Genomic DNA, 7,623 nt, shown 5'->3' with positions numbered 1-7,623 from the left:
GAAGAACCAGAGAAGAACCAGAGGAGAACCAGAGAAGAACCAGAGGAGAACCAGAGGAGAACCAGAGAAGAACCAGAGGAGAACCAGAGGAGAAACAGAGGAGAACCAGAGAAGAACCAGAGAAGAAGCAGGGGAGAACCAGAAAAGAACCAGAGGAGAAACAGAGGAGAACCAGAGAAGAACCAGAGGAGAACCAGAGAAGAACCAGAAAAGAACCAGAGGAGAACCAGAGAAGAAGCAGAGGAGAAGCAGAGGAGAACCAGAGGAGAACCATCAAGAGCCAGAGGAGAACCAGAGAAGAACCAGACAAGAACCATCAAGAACCAGAGGAGAACCAGAGAAGAACCAGACAAGAACCAGACAAGAACCAGAGAATAACCAGAGGAGAACCAGAGAAGAACCATCAAGAACCAGAGGAGAACCAGAGAAGAACCAGAGAAGAACCAGAGAATAACCAGAGGAGAACCAGAGAAGAACCAGAGAAGAACCAGAGGAGAACCAGAGAAGAACCAGAGGAGAACCAGAGAAGAACCAGAGAAGAACCAGAGAATAACCAGAGGAGAACCAGAGAAGAACCAGAGAAGAACCAGAGGAGAACCAGAGAAGAACCAGAGGAGAACCAGAGGAGAACCAGAGAAGAACCAGAGAAGAACCAGAGAATAACCAGAGGAGAACCAGAGAAGAACCAGAGGAGAACCAGAGGAGAACCAGAGAAGAACCAGAGAAGAACCAGAGGAGAACCAGAGAAGAACCAGAGAATAACCAGAGGAGAACCAGAGAAGAACCAGAGGAGAACCAGAGGAGAACCAGAGAAGAACCAGAGGAGAACCTGCTGTCAGCACTGAGCTTTAAAAATGTTTTCCAATTCAATTACTAACTACTGTTGATAATTATCAGTAAAGTGAGATCACAAGATGGCCGGCACTTAACAATGTTTTCTTTCCCGTCATCACTTAATATTTTCTCTTTATATTATTGTTTGTGTTTTATTTGAACTTTATTGGCATTTATATTTGTACTTTTTATACGTTTTAAATCCTAGTTTGTTCTTCTGGCGTTGTGTATGTGCGGAGTGCTGCTTCATATAATGTGCTCTCATGTTGTCATATCATGATTATTATTAGCCAGTAACTTCATCCAGAGACGGTTCAGAAAGAGACGCCGCACTGAGAGTGGGTTCCCTGCACCTCTCGAGGAGACGAGCGGCAGGTTGACTCCAGCGTGAAGGTGAACACAGATTATAACGATTCTTTTGCTCCATCGTCTCCAAAGTACATTTTCCACAAGCCACAGATCTTCCAAACATTCTGACACGAAAATGACATTTTTCAGACGAACAAATCAGGAGAAAATGTACTGTTTCCGAGATCAGCAACAAAGTGTCACACGAGCTAACTAATATTCATAATGCTAAATATGTTTGTTAGCGGTTTAAATATCTAATGTTAGAAAATAAGATATAAATATATTAGACTTTACTGTCAGAAGAGCAGCAACAATATAAGTTAAATTAAACGAAGCCGGTTTGTCTTGTTTGGACCAAACATTTGCTCCTTTTCAACAAACCGTCTTTTCACGCTTGGAGGGCAAATATATCGATAACCGATTAGTCGACAAAGTAATAAAATGTGCAAAATGTCAGAAAATTCAGTTTTCAGCCTCTTAAATATGGAGATTTCCTGCTTTTCTGTGTCTTATATCGTACAAAACAAACAAACATTCAACTGATATGTCGAATTGTTCAGCGTCTCATTGGCTACACGATACGCCGGTCATCAGGAGACTGGGCTGCTGGCTCCGTCTGTAAACAAAAGAAGAGGGCTGGCACCTCCTTACCAAGTTGACACTCATTGGCTGTAGATAACGCATGGAAGCTCCGATTGGCTCAAATGAAATGTCAATCGAAAGGTCAGAGTTCGGCATCGATTTTAGAAGCGTCTAAACGGCACTGAACGCGCGAGATATTATGTTTTTATCACAAAATTGTGCACATCGATCAGATGATTTCAATGATTGCAACAGCTGTTCATGGGCTTTTAACCATGTGACGATGTTCAAGATGGATATACGATCGTGTGGACCTCTGCAATGAACCAGGAAGTGTTTTTTTGGATTATTACTGATTACAGGATTATGATGAGACTTCATAGGTGAGTTGGTTCAAAGTTATGGGTTTGATTGTGAGTTTGCTTGCTTGTGTGAGATGCCTACTGTACTCGCTGTTGTGATTTTGATCTCAAAACCGTTTTGCTCACTAAATAGACGCGACTCTAAGCTTTCTAACGACATGTGGCGTTGCGTAACAACTCCATCATGGTGGACTGTAAACAACACAGGGCAAGTTACAACCTCTTTGAAAATCCACCCGTTATGTGGCTAACGTAATAATAATAATAATAATAATAATGATAATGATAATGATAATGATAATAATAATGATAATGATAATGATAATAATAATAATAATAATAATGATAATGATAATAATAATAATAATAATAATGATAATGATAATGATAATAATAATGATAATGATAATGATAATAATAATAATAATGATAATGATAATGATAATAATAATGATAATGATAATGATAATAATAATAATAATAATAATGATAATAATAATAATAATGATAATAATAATGATAATAATAATAATAATAATAATGATAATAATAATAGTTAATTGCAGTGCAGGATGATTTGGGATAATGCTTGATGCTCGTGAAGGCAGGTGGATGTTGTTAACTTCTCTTCATTTTACGACCAAATAAAAACATTTTGGTAAACTGTGTTTTGACTGCAGCTGTTTTGAAAAAGTCATTGTGACCTTCTGACGTGACCCGCCTCCTGAATCACCACGGCAACCCCTGAGCCTTAACGAGCCTTAACGAGCTTTAAAGAGTTTAACGAGCTCTAACGAGGGATTGAGGCAGAAATAAAGACTTGTCGACGTCAGCGAGGGAAACAGAGTTTCCACCAAAAATATAAAAAAAACTGCGCTGAGGTTTGTTAGCAGCCACACTCCTCCAGATTCCCTCTGTTCTCCCCCCTCCTCCCTTCTCCCCCCCCCCCCTCCTCCCCTCTGGTGCAGCTTTGAATCCGGCCCTGCGGCGGCGTGGCGGTCAGACTCTCTCTCTCTCTCTCTCAGTGTAAACAGGGATGCAGCGTCTCGTTAGCACTTCAAAGCTCGTCAGGTGGTGGGAGGCCGGGGGGAGGAGGGGGGAGGAGTGTCGGTTAAAGTGTACGAGGGGGGAGTCACCGGGGGGAGGGGGGGGTTAAAACAAACAGTGATGTCGGTGACCTTCAACAAGTTTGTCACGGAGTCATCAGAGAGAAACGGAAACTTTTAACTCTTTATTCATCAGTTTCTCTCCTGAAGAACTTTTCTTTTGTTTTACACGTTTGGATTATTTCCTAAATAATTATTTTTATCTTCTCTTCTTGTCTTTCCTTCCTTCTGCCATCTTTGTTGTTCCTTCCTCCTCAGTGTTTGTTTGTGTTCAGTCATCCTCAGATGAACTGTGATCTACAGGGCAGTGAGCTGATGAAGAGGAGGAGGAGGAAGAAGACAGCAGGAGGTTAAACAGAGGAAGGGGAAAAAGAGCGATGGAGAGAGAAGAGAGGAGCAGGAGGAGACAAGGAGAGAGGAGGAGACAAGGAGGAGATAAGGAGGAGGAGGAGACAAGGAGAAGGAGGAGGATGGAGAGAGGAGAGGATAGAGGAGCAGGAGGAGACAAGGAGGAGATAAGGAGGAGGAGACAAGGAGGAGGAGACAAGGAGGAGATAAGGAGGAGGAGACAAGGAGGACATAAGGAGGATGGAGAGAGGAGAGGATAGAGGAGCAGGAGGAGACAAAGAGAGGAGACAAGGAGGAGGAGGAGGAGGATGGAGACAGGAGAGAGGAGGAGACAATGAGGAGAGAGGAGGAGACAAGGAGGAGAGAGGAGGCGAGGAGGAGACGAGGAGGAGAGAGGAGGAGACAAGGAGGAGAGAGGAGGAGACAAGGAGAGAGGAGGCGAGGAGGAGACGAGGAGGAGAGAGGAGGAGACAAGGAGGAGACAAGGAGGAGAGAGGAGGAGACAATGAGGAGAGAGGAGGAGACAAGGAGGAGAGAGGAGGAGGATGGAGAGAGGAGGAGAAGGAAGAGGAGGATGAGACAAGGAGGAGAGAGGAGGAAGAGGAGGAGGATGGAGAGAGGAGGGGAGGAGACAAGGAGGAGAGAGGTGAGGAGAAATGAGAGGAAGGAGGAATGTGTTTGGTTGCAGATCCCGAGGGGGCGGGGACATGGCCTGTGTGTTTGATTGGCAGACAGATTCGGCCAATTGAGACGAACTAACGGAGCGGGACGCGGTCGCTGGAGCAACCAAGAGGGAGACTACCAGAGCTGTCAATCAAAGAGAGAGCAGGGTGTGTGTGTGTGTGTCAGGATTGATTTTTGGAGCATGGCCTCCTCTCCCATGATGCACCTCTCCACCTGTCACTGTCTATATGTGTCGGTTACATACATATACACACACACACACACACACACACACACACACACACACACACACACACACACACACACACACACACACACACACTTAATCATTGTATTAACTTGTGTTTGTTCTCATTAACGACTGACCTACAAAGTAAAAGGTGAAAGACTTTTAATGTGAAACTCTGGAGGAAGTGTGTCTCTGAGGTACACATGGAGGAAACGTGTGTATTATTTATTATAAATAAAGTGTCTCTAACAAAGACACTTTACAGTATAGATATTATTTCTTTTATTATTTAACATATTTAGTTTGTCCTGAGTGATTGACAGGTGCATTAAAAACATAAACATACTTATGATAACACATTAAAGTGTATTTATGTTTATTCAAACAACAACTATCATAACTAACACATATTCTATATCCTGTTTGTTTACATCATTTTAATTATTTTCTGTCAATGATTATCAACAACAATGATTTTAATGCATTTTAAGTTTTTGTGCAGGAAAACATGAAAATGTCTGAATGTGGTGGAAAATATTAAAACAAAAAAATAAAATTGTGACGTCAGAGCTCCAGATGTGAAGCTGAAACCATAGCAAGCCGGACGTTACGCTGTAATGTTCCTCTGTAATGTTCCTCTGTAATGTTCCTCTGTAATGTTCCTCTGTAATGTTCCTGTGTAATGTTCCTGTGTAATGTTCCTCTGTAATGTTCCTCTGTAATGTTCCTCTGTAATGTTCCTGTGTAATGTTCCTCTGTAATGTTCCTCTGTAATGTTCCTCTGTAATGTTCCTCTGTAATGTTCCTCTGTAATGTTCCTCTGTAATGTTCCTGTGTAATGTTCCTGTGTAATGTTCCTCTGTAATGTTCCTCTGTAATGTTCCTCTGTAATGTTCCTCTGTAATGTTCCTCTGTAATGTTCCTGTGTAATGTTCCTGTGTAATGTTCCTCTGTAATGTTCCTCTGTAATGTTCCTCTGTAATGTTCCTCTGTAATGTTCCTGTTACAGCCAGTACAACGAAATTACATTTGAATTGTACATTGTGTATAACTTGAAATGCCAATAAAGTTTTTTGATTTGATTTGATTAAGAATCCGGTTTATTGCCAAGAAGGTTGCTTTGGTGTATCAGTGCATACATAAAGAAATATTATAAAATGTATATCTGAATTAAAAGTGGAAAAGCTTATGCAGTTTTAAAAGTGGTAGTATTGTGCAGAAATGTGTAAAAGTTCACAGTACGAGGAAACACGTTATTATATAATTATATTATAATATAATAGGAGCTCAGGTTCGACTTCCAAACTTATAAAATAAAACACGCCCTCGCCTAAATCTGTGCCACATGATTAATGCAGCCACAATGATCGAAAAACAAATAAATAAATAGTCAAGAAATGTCTCTAGCGAGGCACAAGAGATGTATATATATATATATATATATATATATATATATATATATATATATATATATATATATATATATATATATGTCTCCACTTCCTGTTCTCTTAGGGTGTCGACAAATCATCAACACGAGTTGAGGGATGAATCCACCAGGTGGATCTCACCTCCACACTCCCCACGAGACTCACAGCAGACACAACGCTCTCCAGGGCCTCACAAAGAGAAACACTGACACATCTCGTCCCCTGACACACACACACACACACACACACACACACACACACGCCAGGGTAATTAGTCTTCTCGTTCTTCCCTCATTAAACAAATCGACCAATCAGATCACTCGTGACCTCGTTAGGAAACAAACAGTTTAAATCATCAGAGACGCGTCGGTTTCTTCCTAAAGTCTCACTAGAGATCTTTGTTTTGTTTTCGTGGCAACATCATTAATACTCGTGTACAAAACTAACATTTAGTTTTGGTGATTGGAGAAAACCTTCAGTTCGGTGTCGCAGGATCACCGCGCGCTCCGGGTTTCATGTGAACTGACGTTTGTGGTGAGAAGAGAGATCAACATCAGAGCCGCTGGAGGTTCAGGAGCAGGAAGAGTTTTATTCTTAGTGTTTGTTCTACTTTTTATTTCACATACTCAACATATTACTACATTGTGCAGTGGCATGCTCTGTTGCCCTCTGCAGTGCTGTGCTCGAAATATAAATACAATATATACAACAAAACAATGTGCAAATAATAAAGATAGTGCATATACAGTATTCAATATAAATATATATATATATATATATATATATATATATAAAACATTAATTATATTAGATATTGTGCAGGTAGGTATTAAATATAGTGCATGTATTAAATAGATAGATACTATAATATAGTGCATGTATTAAATAGATAGATACTATAATATAGTGCATGTATTAAATATGCAGCAGAGTCGTGTTTTTATTCAATTTTCAAGCTAATTTTAAGTGAACTTATGAAATCTTGCAAAAAAGAAAATGCAAATTCCATCAACAGCTTTGGAGCGAATAAACGCGGCTGCAGCGTCGTTTGGTCAAGAGGAGAAGAAGTTAAGCTCGGTACTGTCCATGTTTAGAGATATATAGATATAACAGATGATCAGACATGAGAGGTAAATGTTCTGGACGTCAGACAGAACAGAGTCTGGGTCGGTCAGGTCCAGAAGGTTCTGCATCAGGTGTGATCATCATCAGGTTCAGGAGCCACAGGAAGTCTGCACCATTCTTTCAGTCACTAGTGAAACTATTCATTATTGATTTTAGGGACTAAATATTTCCATTTAAAGGACAAAATGTTGAACTATTCCTTTAAAGTATATATTCTATCTTAATCCACGCTTTGTGGTCGAGCTTATTTGTAGAGAACGATATTACACAGAATAAATGCTAAAGCTCTAAACGGTCGTGAACACAAAGTCTGAACTGAAGAAAGATGATTTTAAGCGACTGGAGGATAAACACAGAGAGAAGAGTTCACGAAGAGCTCGTCGGCCGCTGAACCTGCTCAAACAAGACGACAACAAAACGTGTGATTTGCCAAGTCAACGAGTTCTCAGTGCAGCGCTGCTGTTTGCACCTGTTCACGCCAATGTGCTCATCTCATGCTAAATTGGGCGCTTTGTATGCAAATGAGCCTAAAGTCATAAAGTCAGCTTAATTCTCTGCATGAAGTTTTGAGG

The sequence above is a fragment of the Cottoperca gobio genome, chromosome 4 (assembly GCF_900634415.1).
Source record: "Cottoperca gobio chromosome 4, fCotGob3.1, whole genome shotgun sequence".
Classification (NCBI taxonomy): domain Eukaryota; kingdom Metazoa; phylum Chordata; class Actinopteri; order Perciformes; family Bovichtidae; genus Cottoperca; species Cottoperca gobio.
Note: the sequence above shows the minus strand (reverse complement) of the source record.